A 15267-nucleotide genomic window follows, 5' to 3' on the forward strand; every position below is an offset into this window, starting at 1 on the left:
GGCAAGAATGCACCCAAAACCCAGCACCTGGCACAGACGAAGTGCTCTGCAAGTAACAGTTGTTAATCAAGCAGGCCTTCTTGCCCTCTCCCTTGGAGATGCTCCTTGAACCCTCCATCCCCCTTCTCAAGGAGGCAGAAATAGGCTGAAGAAGAGGGTGTGCTCCACATGGAAAATGGGTTCCTCCAGGTCCCAGCAGAGCAGCTAGAGAGAGAGGAAGCCATCTGGACAGACACACAGCCCTTTCCCTTCCCTCCAGTGTCTGAGGGGATGGGGGAAATCTCAGGGTACTGGACATCTTCAGGTCCATTAACCCCAGAGGCCAGTGTGTGCCCCAGAATTTCTCTCTGCTGAAAGCTGGGCGTGCATCTCCAGAGAGATAACTGGATCAGGGTGGGGCTGCATGGAGTATCCGGGTTCACCCTCTGGCCCTGCAGGCCTGCTGCTGGCCTGTCAGAATCACTTCAGCAGGTCAAGCATAAAGCATGAAGAGATTCACCTCCCGCCCGGTAGGTAATTCATTCATTTCCATCTGAGACAGCTGGGTCTTGACCTCTTTAATTAGCCAACATGGCAGCCTCCACAATGAAGTCAACAGTGGCTTGGGAAGCCATTAGGAGATAAGTCTCACCTGGGAAGGCACGGGATCAGGCGATCTCACTGAAGAAGCAATAATCTTAATAACAATCACAGTAATAATTCTAATAAATATTATTAGTATTCTGCCAATATTAAGCCCTGTGTCTTTTCATTTAAATCTCCCAACAATCTTACTGGCAGATTCTTTTTCTTAACTGCATTTACCAGTGAGGAAAAGAGCTTTAGAAAGAGTAAGTGGCTGGTCCAGAGTCACACAGGTAGAATGACTTATGTGTTACTGCCATCCGTGACTTGGCTAACAGTAGTTTAATAAAGTAGGGGCAGTTGGAGTCGGGGTGGACATCTGTTTCCCCTTCTTCTGCTGACCACCCTAATTTTCCTTTGGGAATCAACCCCTCCCTCTCAGGCAGCTACTCCCTTCTCTGGCTCCAGGGCTGATTCTGTGGTCCTGGCCTAGCAGATGAGTGTGATCTATCGCTGGGTTTCAGAGATGAGCTCAGACATGGGTAGGTGGCCCAAGCCAAGAAGACCAGAACCTTCCTAGAACTTTTTGTTTGTTTGTTTTTGGAATGGAATCTCACTCTGTTGCCCAGGCTGGAGTGCAGTGGCGATCTCAGCTCACTGCAACCTCTGCCTCCCAGGTTCAAGCGATTCTCCTGCCTCAGCCTCTGCAGTAGCTGGGACTACAGGCATCTGCCCCCATGCCCAGCTAATTATTGTATTTTTAGTAGAGACAAGGTTTCACCCTGTTGGCCAGGCTGGTCTCAAACTCTTGACCTCAAATGATCCACCTGCCTCAGCCTCCTGAAGTGCTGGGATTACAGGTGTGGGCCACCATGCCTCGTCTCCTCCTAGCACTTTTGAAGGACTTTCCAGGAGAGTGGAGCTGCCTTTCTGCTGGACAGGCTAAGTTGGGATGACTCCGAACTGGAGATGTTATACATGTCTTTGCCACCACATGAGTGCAGGCTGTCTGAGCATAGAACAACATGGAGATAAGGCTCCCAGACATAGACACAGAGTGCTGGGGGTGTCATTTTAGCCCCCAGGTCTGCCTTCTTGAAGTCAGAATTATCTCTGGACTTTCCTGTTGTGTATGTCGATACACGTCCTTCATTTGTTGGGCTGGTTGCAGTTGGTTTCTGTCACTTGACCTAGAAGATTCCTACCTAATGCACGATATTCCCATTTCAAACTACAGTTACATCTGCAAGAAAGACTCGGATTACATTCCCACCCTACTCCTTCCCTCCTGAGGTTTGAACACTTCAGTCCTCATGGAACCTAAAGAATCAGGCCAACTCTTGGCTTTTTCTCTGTGTCTTCAGCAACAGCCTCCTTCCTGATGGCTTCCATACCAGAAGCCACACTGCTCCTGACATTTTCACCAGACTATTCCTCCAACACAGAACCAATTGTACCTGCAGAAAGGTCCAAGGTCTTGGCTTCGTGCCTGGCTCCCAGCCTCTCCCTGGCCCTGCTGGGTGATTCCCAGCTCCCAGCTCCATGCCTCTGCTCATGGGGCTTTCTCCACCAGGGCTGCCCTCACCTCTCCTCGCCAGAGGAATCCCATACTTTGTGGAATGTGACCTCCTTTGTGAGGTGCCCCTTCTGCGGCCTGTGCAGGCCTGGATCACTGTCTCTGTGATGTGTGTGCGTGTGGGAAGGAGAGAAGAGTGTGGTGGCCAACAGCCTGGATCCTGGAGCTGGACTGCCTGGCCATAAAGCTTCTCTCTACCGTTCATAGCCTTGCCGCCTTGGGCAGGTTACCTCACCTCCTTAGGCCTCAGTAGTTCATCTGCAAAACGGGGATGATAAGACCTCCCATGCAAAGATACTGTATTTAAACCAGCTAATCCGTGTACAGTACTTGGCACCATTCTATAGACACAATCAACCCTCCATATGCATTGCCCATTATGGGGACTGCTGTTTGTACTGATCACATAGAACTTGTTCACATCTCTTGTACAGTGCAGTCCCTGACTCCCTTTACTCTCAATCATTGATGTGACTAATTTATCTGATAGGCTGTGAACTTTCTGAGATAGTGTCTGATCATTTCTGAATGTCCAATTCCATGCAGACTGCCTGGTGCATAGGAGGTGCACAGCTTGGACAACAGCACTGTCCTATATTGTGCACCTACTACGTGGCAAGCATCATGGTAGGTGCTTTGCACACATTGTCTTTTTCAAAATGCACATTGTCAAATCCCAAGGAATTTTCTACAGTCCTCATTCTTTTGAGATAAGGCAAGCTCAGACAAGCCCATAAGATAGGCAACTTGCCTAAGGTCACATGGCTGGGAAAAGGGCAGAACTGGGATTCAAATGCCAAAGGCAGGGTTGCTCTCCCCACAAGCTCAAAGACAAATGTCTTTGTCTCCCCAGGCCCCTCCTTGGGGAAGCAAACCTCTGAGCCTCCAGAAGCAAGGGATTGGCACCAACTGTAGGAAACGTCTGCCCCTCCTCCGGGGTACCTGCCCTCTGGGACTGCAGGCTGGGTGGGGGCTGCCAGTTCCCCAGGCAGGCTTGTGGGCTGCCCACCCGAAGTCTCACCAGGCCTGCCAGTAGTAGGCAGGTAGGTCTCCTCCAAGGAGGAGCAACTGCCCCAGCACCAGGAAATGTTGGCAAATGATGACTTTGAACATCCCCCACCCCAGGGAAGTGCCAATGAGGAAGTTAGGCCCCTGGGTTCTGGAGGCTTCAACGTTCCTATGGGAAGCAGCAGGGTCTGTGTGTGAAGATGGAGTTGAGCTCAGGAAGAGGTATGCACATGATGACCATGAGACAGAAGCCCCTAAACCCTCAACCCTAAACCCGAGGACAGACAGGTAGATGCGCAGATTTGGGCAGATGCTGAGCAATGGCAAACTCCTCCCTAGCCCGTGCAGACCTGGGGGCGACCACCTCACTGACCTCACCTCCCACCACCAGCTACTATCCCTCTCCTGCCTGAGCCACTCTGCCCTCCTCTTTCTTTCCTCCTATTTCCCCTTCTCAGAGATTCTCCACTGACCCAATCTTTTCCTCCCCTGCCCTTCACTCCTGAAGGACCCGGCATTCTCTTGGGAGAAGTCTGCCCTGACTCCCATCCAGGCTATCTCCATGGCATATGTCAAAACTGTTTTGAAAATGACTATCTGTCCAAGTTTTCCTTTTCTGATTAGAACCATGTATCATACCTCGTCTTGTTAATCATTGTGTCTTGTTTACCTGACATGCAGGGACTGCCCAATTAATGCTCACTGGATGAATCATCTAGAAGGACACTCTTGTACCCAGGCAGCCCACTTCCAGCCATGGACTTAGAATCCACTGCAGCGTAGAGTCAGTGTGGCATAGTGGGCAGGAGCGCAAGCTTTGCAGCCAGATTGCCTGGGCAAGTTATTAAATCTGTCAGTACCTTGGCTCCCCATCTACGGTGTGGGAATAATCATGGTGCTTTCCTTGTAGAGGTGATAGGAAGATTAAATGTGTTATTATATGGAGAGCACTTAGCACATCATACATGTTATTTTATGTACTTTATGTACTTTAGTGATGATTATCATAGTTGTGTAGACAATGAGAACTTCAGGGATTGATAGGGGATATTCAGACTCTCCCATTTTACAGATGAGGAAACCGAGTCTTAGTGAAAGGGACTAGCTCAACATTACATAGCTAGAAAATCTCTCAAGTCCATGCACCTCATGACTTTTCGGATCATTACCTTATGAGAAAAATGAGATTTGGGGCCAAAGAACAACATTCCTTTCATTTTTATTCATTTTTCAAATATTTGTGTGGCTCACTGTTGATCATCGGAATATGTTTTTTTGAATAAATAGATGAGAGAATGAAAGAATAAATGTTGGGGGCCCCTATAGTTAAGGAAAAAACCCTGCAGTATGGGTTATCAAATCCCTGGCTGGCATGCCCTACAGTTCCCTCTTGTGCCCAGGGCAGACATAGCTAATCAATCACAGCATGCTTTTGCCTGAGCCTGAACCCAGCCCCAGAATCTTTCTTATCACAGTCTAATTTCATTGATCAGGCATGGTGCCTCAGATGAAATCTGTTTGCCTTCCTGAGTCTGATCTCAGGAATCTCTTCGATTATGTGGTTTCCTTCTTTTTTTCCTTTCATCATTCCATCTCAGGCTCTTTCACTCCTATTTCCCACCCTCCCCACCTCCATTTTCCCCTCTCTCAATCTTGTGTACCTGGAGGCATAGCCCTTTCCATTCTTGGGGGGACGTACCCGAGGGCTCGAGGCTCCCACTTCCCTGCTTCGATGGAGAAGGCGAGGTGGTCCAGCAGGTGCCGTGGGTCCCTGACCCAGCTGACCGCCACCCTGGGCCAGCTTCTGAGAGTCCCACCTCCCAGTTGCTGGAGGGGTAGTGGCCTCACAGGCAGCCCTCCTCTAGATGCAGCGGCCACAGAGGGTGAGACAGAGTGTTGTGGGCCGCCAGTGGGCCAGCTGCTCCTGCCCTGCGCAGGCTCTGCCCCTCCTTCAAGGAAGTTTGCTATCCACTCTCCCTGCCCTGTTAAACAATCTCATAAGGAAGGAGGAAGTTTAATCTAAGTGCTCACGGGGGAGGAAATGAGTCTAAAGTCTTGCCTGGCTGAGGAGTGGCTTAGAGCCTGCCTGGGGCCTGAGGAGAAGGGCCATGCCTGTTCCCTTCCTGTAGAACTATCCTGGCCTTGGCAAGGGAGGTTTGGGTGGGAATTCAAGCAACTTAATCAGGAACGAGATGCCACAATCTGCCTTCGAAAACAGCCAAAAAACCTTACAAAAAACCCGACCCTGTGCTAACAACCTCCCCAGACTCTGGGGGTTGTAGGGCCGGTAAAGCGAGTAACTGCAGCTGATGATCGCGTGCTCTGAGGTTCTGGACTGGAGTCAGGGGGTGCTGGAGGGTTGGCTGGGAAGAGGGGAACCCAGGCAAGAAACTTGGGACAGGAAAGACGGAGGAGGTCAAAGGCGACTGCAAGATATTAAGCTTGGATGATGGAAAAGGGAGGCTCCTTGGTCAAGAACGAGGAAGATGGGGGAGAGGAAGTGGTTTGGGGAAAGGTTCTGGATTTGGGTTGGGGCACACTGAATTAGAGGTTAAAGCTGGAGGGTGTGGGGTGTGGATAAAGGGAAAGAGGGAGAAAGAAAAGAAGGGCTGGTCAGTGGTAGACTTTTAGTGAAATGGTAAATGCAGCCTTTGTCTCCCTTCTCTCTTCTTAGGACCCAAGGTACAATGAGAGGGGCTCAGCTTCCCCCTCCCCTGATCCAGCACCCCCAGGCTTTGTCACAAATCATGGTCTCTTTCCCAAATGCTTTCCTCTTAGGAGGAGTTCTTGCCTCGGTCCTTGGCACACAGGCTCCTGGCGACTTCCTCCCTTGTTTGCTGACTCTGAATGCTTCCGTAGGCTATGTAGTCCACTTGGAAGGAATATTCAGGGGCATGAGGTCCAGCAGCTGGTCAGGAAATAAAGATGCGTGCCCAGGGAGCTGGTGCAAGGGAAGAGCAGGGAGCAGATCCTGTGTGATGAGGTGCCTGGAGTGGCTCCAGTTCTGCTGTTCCAGCTGCCCATCCCCAGGTAGGCGCATGGGCCCCACTCAGGGTGTACCCCAGGGCCAGACAATGCTTTCCTGCACCCTGACTGGCTTTAGGACTAGCCCTGTCCTCTGTCCCACTTCATCGCCTCTTGTTCTCCCTTCTTTTGCTAGGACAGCTCTGCCCATGACTAGTGCCTGGGTCTCGTTCAGACCTGACCTGCAGTGTCACCTCCTCAGGGGGGCCCTCCTGACCCTCACTTCCAATGTAAATAAGCACACAAGTGTAGGGGAGTAAAAATGACTTTCTCTACCCTTCTAGCTTCCTTACTGGTCAGGAATTAAACTGACAGCAGGGAGAATAACAGGAGAAAGGGTACAGACATTTATCACATGCATGGGGGCATCCCAGGAAAGAAAAGGAACTCCTACACCCAGTGAGATTTAGAAGCTTGTATACCCTCTTCACAGGGGAGACAGGGGTGGGGTGTCAGCACCGTAGGGGAGAGTGAATGATTTCTGGGGAAGACGAGTGGCCCTCAGCAGGACAGGTGATGACAGCCTGTGACAAAGGCTATCTGGACGTGGTGTGGACCTTCAGACTCCTGTGAAATGAGCCAGTCTTTCTGGCGGATAAGATTCCCTGGGTGGAGATTCATGGCCACTGTGTTACCTCTGGAGAATCTGTCTTTAGACAGAAAAGGAAAACTTGGAAAGCCCCTCCCTGCAGTTGCTGTTCCCCAAGTGACCTCAGTTCAAAGTCTCAAAGTGGCATATTTTGGGGTGTTATTTCTAAACTCCTTCACAAGCAAATCATTTAAAATTGAGACATTCTGTGAAAGAACCCATGAAAGTGATTCCAGAACTTTTCTCAGCGGGTCATCAGGGAAGGCCTCTCTGAGGAGGGGTGCTTTGAGATGCTGTGGTAACAAACGAACATAGACCAGCGACTTAACAACACAGCTGTGTATCTAACAGCTCTGGAGGGCAGGAGCTTGATATCGGTCTCACTGGGTTGGAATCAGGGTGCTGGCAGGCTTGCATTCCCTTCTGGAGACTCCAGAGGAAAGGTTTTTTGTCTTTTCTAGTGTCTAGAGGCCACCTGCATTCCTTGGCTGATGGCCCCTTCCTCCATCTTCAAAACCATCTTCAAAACATTGCTATGTTGGGTCTCCATGACAATTCTTCCTTCCTTGCATCTCCCTCTACTCTTTTCTGCTTTCATCTTCCACTTTTAAGGACCCGGTGACAACACTGGGTCCACTTGGATAATCCAGGTTACTCTCCCTATCCTAAGGTCAGCTGATGGGCAACTCTAATTCCATTTGAGACCTTAATTCCCCTTCGCTCGGTTATGTTATATATTCCCATGCTCCGGGGATCAGGATGTAGACATAATCCCATTAGGGCGCCAAGAGTCTGCTAATCACAGGTACAATTGTGTTTCATTTTCTTTATTGAACTTAACAGCCTGAAAGGATATTTCCTGACTATTGTTTACTTGTCACCTGTCTTGCTCTACTGGAAAGCAAAACCCAAGAGGGCAGGACCTTGCAGGTGCTGCTCATTAGAACAAAGACTTACTGAATGAATGGATCCGATGATTGAACTTGAGCTAATTTCTGCATCAGAGTTAACACAGACAGCACTGGTCTGAGAGCCAGGAGCTGTGACCCCCACTGCACCCTCTGAAGTTGTGTGACCTGGAGCCTTCCTTTCCCCTCTCTGACTCTCAGACATTCTCACTGCAGCCCTGGGAGGAAGGAAAGGCACAGGGCAGCCACCCTGAGGTCTTCAGATCTTGAAGGAGTTAATTGCTGTCATGAAATCATCGCTTATTTCCTCCCAATGGCAAAGGCCTTGCTGAAGCAGCAGCCTGAGCAGGTATCTGAGGAACACTCTCCCCAGCTTACACTCGGGAGCAGTCAGTGGGGTCTGGTATTGGTGCTGGTTCCTGGGCATGCCACCCCCCTGCCTCACCGCCCCCTGCCCTACCACCTCCCACCACCACCCAACCCATGACACAGGTGGAGAACATGGGTCCTGGGTCAGACAGGCCTGCTTGTATGTCCTAACTCTGTTTGCGACCAGTGGGGTTACCTTGGTGAGAAATTTCCCCTTCCTAAGCTTCATTTTCTCTTCTATTAAGAAGGATAATCTCTGTATTACAGGGTGGTCAAGAGAATAAAGGAAGAGAGTACATTGGAAGGGCCTGGCCCATAGTAGATGCTCAGTAAATGCTGCCTGTCATCATCATTACTTCTTATTGGTGTAATATCACCTGTGACTCAGAATTTCCTGGTGAAAGAGATCAGAATGCCTTCTCTTCTGTCTCAGAGGGCAACATTGACAGAGTGGGTATCAGCGTCAAGTCTAGATACAGGGCTTGCCAAGAGGTCTTGAAAGTACAATAATTGGTGATTCATCCTTTCCCTGGGGTGTTGGTGCCAAAGGCTGCCGTGCTGGCAGGGAGGAGGTGGGAAGCGCCAACAGCCCTTTCATTGCCAATGAACTTGGACACAGCCTCTGCTGCCAGACAAGCTGTATATGTACTTAGGGAAGTTATTGTAACACAAAAGTGTTCCTGGGAACGGACAACTCTCGGCCCAGTGGGGCAGGGGTAAAAGAATTTACCAAGACAGTTGTAGGTAAAGAAAGGCAGGTTTGTTGCAAGGAGGCAGAGGGCAGCCTGCATGAGAGAAGCCGACTGCAAAGAAACAAAGGCTGGCTGGAGATCTTATAGGACGGTGCTGACGCTGTGTGCTGAAGACAGCTGTGCGCAGCACCAAGACGCCAAGCTTGCAGTGAGCTCGTCTGCAGGTGTCTGGTGATAGCTGGGCGCAGGAAGATGGTGACTTATTTGTGCAGGAGGGCTGTGTTCTGGACCATGAAGAAAGGCAGACTTGTAGCTCATCTGCTTTCTCCTTTTGCTTTCCCCTGGTCCCACCAGCCTGACTCCCTTTCCCTAATCAGGACTCCACAGAAAGCTTATTTCTCTTATTTAGTTATAAAAATAATACAGTTCCATCATGAAAACTTTGGAAGGAAACGGAAGTGTGAAGGAAACAAATCAGGCAAGTACAGTCTCCCTTGGGGTTGGCTGTTGGCGTCTTGAGCTATTCCTTTCCCGGTTGTGTTGTGTGGCTCTTCCTGTGCATCCAGCTCGGTATCCTCCTCTCTTCAATTGTTGTTACAGCTGGGGCATCTCCCTGGGTCATTAAAACTTGTAAATGTGATTTCTTAATGACTGCAGATGATCACATGTCACAAAGCACTGTTTTCACCTCCCCTCCTCAACTCCGGGGCGCTTAGTTTCTGCGTGTGTGTGTATTAAAATACACGACAATGAATCTTTACAGGCATATCTTGTGACTTTTGTGCACCTCTGTTTCCTTCTTTTTAAAAATAGCCCCTAAATCTATAACAATTTTAAAATGGGACCGACAATTCCAGTCTTCCCACTCCACAAGGTTTTATGAGGCTTAAAGGAGGAAACAGATATACAGGTGCTTTGAAAACCATGGAGAAAAGAGCCACCGAAATGCAAGGCCAGATTTTGAGCATTACCTGTTTAAGATAGGAGGTGTGTGTGTGTGTGTGTGTGTGTGGGTGTGTGTTCCTCAACAGTTGAGAGATAGATGAGGATGGAACTAGGAATAACAGCTACCACAGCATTCAACATTTATAGAGCACCTGCTGGGCACTCTATTAAACAAGATACATTCATGATCTGAATTTGTTCTAACAACCACATCGAGGGGAAGTACTAGTTTTACCTAGAGCTTACAAATGGGGAAACTGAGGCACAGAACAGTTAAGCAATTTGCTTGTGGAGACCCAGCTTCCAAGTGGGAAGTTGAGGAAGGACACATACACACCCTTTCCCTGACAGCTGTAGGCATCAGCACTGAGGGCCTCACAGCACTGCAATAGTGGATTCCCTGGGGCTTCAGAGCACCCAAGACCCCCAGCATTTCCTGAAATGATGTACTGTTCTTTATTGAGCATAGTCCAGTGTTCCTGGCAGGCTGACAAACTAATCTGAAGATTATTTCCCCAGAGCTGGGGTAGTTTCTGAATGAGAATGCTTCATCCAAAGGGAAAAACCCAGAGGAGAAAAACCCACCTCCAGCACGTCTGAGACAAAATGGCAGAGCGGAGTTACCGTATGTGTACGTGAGTGTGTGTGCCTGCGGGTGTGTACCAAGTGTGAGTATCCAGAGGTGTGTGTGTGTGTGTGTGCATGTGTATGCACAGGAGTACACAGATGTGAGTGGCTATATAGGCTGTATTTGACCTTCTGGGTAACCAAAGACAGAAGACTTGGCTCACCGATGGGATAAATGACCATTGCATCGATTTTTCTAGTTCTAATCTTTGAGGAGAAACTAGACCAGGCAGTAATTTATTTACATTCCCTTCAGCATTTTTCACAGCAGCCACAAACCTTGATAACAAAAGGAAGCCAGGTGCGCTTTGAAGCCACAGCAGAAAGGCACAAAGCATGACTACGCCAAGTGTGTCAGCAAGAAACTACCAACAATTTAGTTTCCCTCACCTCGGTAATTGACCACATCCAACGTGGCCATGTGTGCCTCATGGCCCGATCAGCTTTGTAATAAAATCAGTGCCTCGGCTTGAGAGACGAAGTTGAGGTTATCATACTAACTGAGTTATAAATTTCCCTTGCGAGCATTAATAATTCATTCTTCCATTCATTTATTTCCATTCATTCATTTATTCCTTTATTTAACGCTACTGCTGTTCCTTTGAACAACAGCAATGACAAGCCATGAAGTAGAAGCCTTTCCATCGGTGCTGAGGACTGGAGTGGGCGGTGGGCACAGGAGCTCCTGCACTCAGAGGCGTTGCTCACTGGTCACCAGCCACTCTGTCCACAGTGTGTCTCCAACTGTGGGTGGGCGGAGGGGTAGGGTGGTTGAGTCAGGTCCCAGTCTGATGGGTTTCACTGAGATAAAATCAAGGTGTCACAGGGCTACATTCCTTTCTGGGGGCTCCTGGGAAAACTCATTTCCTTGCCTTTTCTGATATCTAGAGGCTACCCACTCTCCTTGACTCATGGCTTCCATCTTCAAAGCCAGTGAGGTTGCATCTTTATGGCCCTTCTTCCATTGTACCATCTCCCTGATGCTCATTCTTTTGCCTCCCTCCCTCTTTCTCCTTATTTTTATTTTTAGAGATGGGATCCTGCTGTGTGGCCCAGTTTGGTCTTGAACTCTTGAACTCAAGCAATCCTCCTGCCTCAGCCTCCTGAGTACCTCGGACTACTGGAGTGAACCTCATGCCTGGCTCTTCTTTCACTTTAAAGGAACTTTGTGACTACATTGGGGTTCCCCAATAGTCCAGGAAATTCTCCCAATTTTTTAAAAATCATACTTTAAGTTCTGGGATACATGTGCAGAACGTGCAGATTTATTACATAGGTATACAGGTGCCATAGTGGTTTGCTGCACTCATCAACCCATCATCTACATTAGGTATTTCTCCTAATGCTATCCCTGCCCTAGCTCCTCATCCCCTGACAGGCCCCGGTGTGTGTTGTTCCCCCACCATGTCCATGTGATCTCATTGTTCATCTCCCACTTATGAGTGAGAACATGTGGTGTTTGGTTTTCTGTTCTTGTGTTAGTTTGCTGAGAATGATGGTTTCCAGCTTCATCCATGTCCCTGCAAAGGACATGAACTCGTCTCTTTTTATGGCTGTGTAGTATATGTGCCACATTTTCTTTATCCAGTCTATCATTGATGGGCATTTGGGTTGGTTCCAAGTCTTTGCTATTGTGAACAGTGCTGCAAAAAACATACATGTACATGTGTCTTTATAGTAGAATAATTTATAATCCTTTGGGTATACACCCAGTAATGGGATTGCTGGGTCAAATGGTATTTCTGGTTCTAGATCCTTGAGGAATCGCCACACTGCCCTCCACATGGTTGAACTAATTTACACTCCCACCAGCAGTGTAAAAGTGTTCTTATTTCTCCACATCCTCTCCAATCTCCAGCATCTGTTGTTGCCTGACTTTTTAGTGATCGCCATTCTAACTGGCATGAGATGGTATCTCATTATGGTTTTGATTTGCATTTCTCTAGTGACCAGTGATGATGAGCTTTTATTCATATGTCTGTTGGCCACATAAATGTCTTCTTTTGAGAAGTGTCTGTTTATATCCTTTGCCCACTTTTTGATGGGGGTTTTTTTTCTTGTAAATTTGTTTAAGTTCCTTGTAGATTCTGGATATTAGCCCTTTGTCAGATGGATAAATTGCAAATATTTTCTCCCATTCTGTAGGTTGCCTGTTCACTCTGATGATAGTTTCTTTTGCTCTGCAGAAGCTCTTTAGTTTAATTAGATCCCATTTGTCAATTCTGCTTTTGTTGCCATTGCTTTTGGTGTTTTAGTCATGAAGTCTTTGCCCATGCCTACATCCTGAATGGTATTGTCTAGGGTTTTTATGGTTTTAAAAGATCTTACATTTAAGTCTTTAATCCATCTTGAGTTAATTTTTATATAAGGTGTAAGGAAGGGGTCCAGTTTCAGTTTTCTGCATATGGCTACCCAATTTTCCCAACACCATTTATTAAATAGGGAATCCTTTCCCCATTGCTTGTTTTTGTCAGGTTTGTCAAAAGTCAGATGGTTGTAGATATGTGGCGTAATTTCTGAGGCCTCTGTTCTGTTCCATTGGTCTATATATCTGTTTTGGTACCAGTACCATGCTGTTTTGGTTACTGTAGCCTTGTAGTATAGTTTGAAGTCAGGCAGTGTGATGCCTCTAGCTTTGTTTTTTTGCTTAGGATTGTCTTGGCTATACAAGCTCCTTTTTGGTTCCATATGAAATTTAAAGTAGTTTTTTCTAATTCTGTGAAGAAAGTCAGTGGTAGCTTGATGGGGATAGTATTGAATCTATAAATTACTTTGGGCAGTATGGCCATTTTCATGATATCGATTCTTCCTATCCATGAGCATGGAATGTTTTTCCATTTGCTTGTGTCCTCTGTTATTTCCTTGAGTAGTGGTTTGTAGTTCTCCTTGAAGAGGTCCTTCACCTCCCTTGTAAGTTGGATTCTTAGGTATTTTACTCTCTTTGTAGTAATTGTGAATGGGAGTTCACTCATGATTTGGCTCTCTGTTTGTCTGTTATTGGTGTATAAGAGTGCTTGTGATTTTTGCACATTGATGTCGTATCCTGAGACTTTGCTGAAGTTGCTTAACAACTTAAGGAGATTTTGAGCTGAGATGACGGGGTTTTCTAAATATACAATCATGTCATCTGCAAACAGAGACAATTTGACTTCCTCTCTCTCTATTTGAGTACACTTTATTTCTTCCTCTTGCCTGTTTGCCCTGGCCAGAACTTCCAATACTATGTTGAATAGGAGTGGTGAGAGAGGGCATCCTTGTTTTGTACCGGTTTTCAAAAGGAATGCTTCCAGTTTTTGCCCATTCAGTATGATACTGACTGTGGGTGTGTCATAAATAGGCTCTTATTATTTTGAGATACACTCCATCAATATCGAGTTTATAGAGAGTTTTTAGCATGAAGGGGTGTTGAATTTTATCAAAGGCCTTTTTTGCATCTATTGAGATAATCGTGTGGTTTTTGTCACTGTTTATGTGATGGATTATGTTTATTGATTTGCATATGTTGAACCAGCCTTGCATCCCATGGATGAAGCTGACTTGATCGTGGTGGATAAGCTCTTTGATGTGCTGCTGGATTTGGTTTGTCAGTATTTTATTGAGGATTTTTGCATCGATATTCATCAGGGATATTGCTCTGAAATTTTCTTTTTTTGTTGTGTCTCTGGCAGGTTTTGGTATCAGGATGATGCTGGCCTCATAAAATGAGTTAGGGAGGAGTCCCTCCTTTTCTATTGTTTGGAATGGTTTCAGAAGGAATGATACCAGCTTCTCTTTGTACCTCTAGTAGAATTTGGCTGTGGATTCATCTGGTCCTGGGCTTTTTCTTGGTTGGTAGGCTATTAATTACTACCTCAATTTCAGAACTTGCTATTGCTCTATTCAGGGATTTGACTTCTTCCTGGTTTAGTGTTGGGAGGGTGTATGTGTCCAGCAATTTATTCATTTCTTCTAGATTTTCTAGTTTATTTGCATAGAGGTGTTTATATTATTCTCTGACAGTAGTTTGTATTTCTGTGGGATTAGTGGTGATATCTGCTTTATCATTTTTTATTGTGTCTATTTGATTCTTCTCTCTTTTCTTCTTTATTAGTCTGGCTAGCAGTCTATCTATTTTGTTAATCTTTAAAAAAAAACCCCAGCTCCTGGATTCATTGATTTTTTGAAGGGGTTTTCATGTCTCTATCCCCTTCAGTTCTGCTCTGATCTTAGTTATTTCTTGTCTTCTGCTAGCTTTTGAATTTGTTTGCTCTTGCTTCTCTAGTTCTTTTAATTGTGATGTTAGGGTGTCAGTTTTAGATCTTTCACAGTTTCTCTTGTGGGCATTTAGGCTATAAATTTCCCTCTAAACACTGTGTTAGCTCTGTCCTAGAGATTCTGGCACATTCTATCTTTGTTCTCATTGGTTTCAAATAACTTATTCATTTCTGCCTTAATTTCATTATTTACCCAGTAGTCATTCAGGAGCAGGTTGTTCAGTTTCCATGTAGTTGTGGGGTTTTGAGTGAATTTCTTAATCCTGAGTTCTAATTTGATTGCACTGTAGTCTGAGAGACTGTTTGTTATGATTTCTGTTCTTCTGCATTTGCTGAGGAGTGTTTTACTTCCAATCATGTGGTCAATTTTAGAATAAGTGCAATGCAGTGCTGAGAAGAATGTATATTCTGTTGATTTGGGATGGAAAGTTCTGTAGATGTCTATTAGGTCTGCTTGCTTCAGAGCTGAGTTCAAGTCCTGAATATCCTTGTTAATTTTCTGTCTTATTGATCTGTCTAATACTGACAGTGGGATGTTAAAGTCTCCTACTATTATTGTGTGGGAGTCTAAGTCTCTTTGTAGGTCTCTAAGAACCTGCTTTATGAATCTGGGTGCTCCTGTATTGGGTGTATATGTATTTGGGATAGTTAGCTCTTCTTATTGTGTTGATCCCTTTACCATTATGTAATGCCCTTCATTGTTTTTTTTGAT

At 46.4% G+C, this 15267-nt stretch overlaps 1 protein-coding gene across 3 annotated transcripts in view; it reads right to left on the reverse strand.

The window, feature by feature from the left end:
- FAM3D (FAM3 metabolism regulating signaling molecule D) overlaps positions 1 to 5129 on the reverse strand; it is a 34027-nt gene extending 28898 nt beyond the window's left edge. Inside the window, exon 1 of one of the 3 annotated variants that reach the window (XM_033210290.1) lies at positions 4848 to 5127. The gene's annotated coding sequence lies outside the window, so the exon portion shown is untranslated. Of the gene's footprint in view, positions 1 to 4809 lie in introns of all 3 variants that reach the window. The other 2 variants (XM_033210289.1, XM_033210287.1) reach the window with 2 other exon arrangements.
- Positions 5130 to 15267: the final 10138 nt, after the last annotated feature.

This window comes from Trachypithecus francoisi, unplaced genomic scaffold (assembly GCF_009764315.1).
Source record: "Trachypithecus francoisi isolate TF-2019V2 unplaced genomic scaffold, Tfra_2.0 Lachesis_group0, whole genome shotgun sequence".
Taxonomy (NCBI): domain Eukaryota; kingdom Metazoa; phylum Chordata; class Mammalia; order Primates; family Cercopithecidae; genus Trachypithecus; species Trachypithecus francoisi.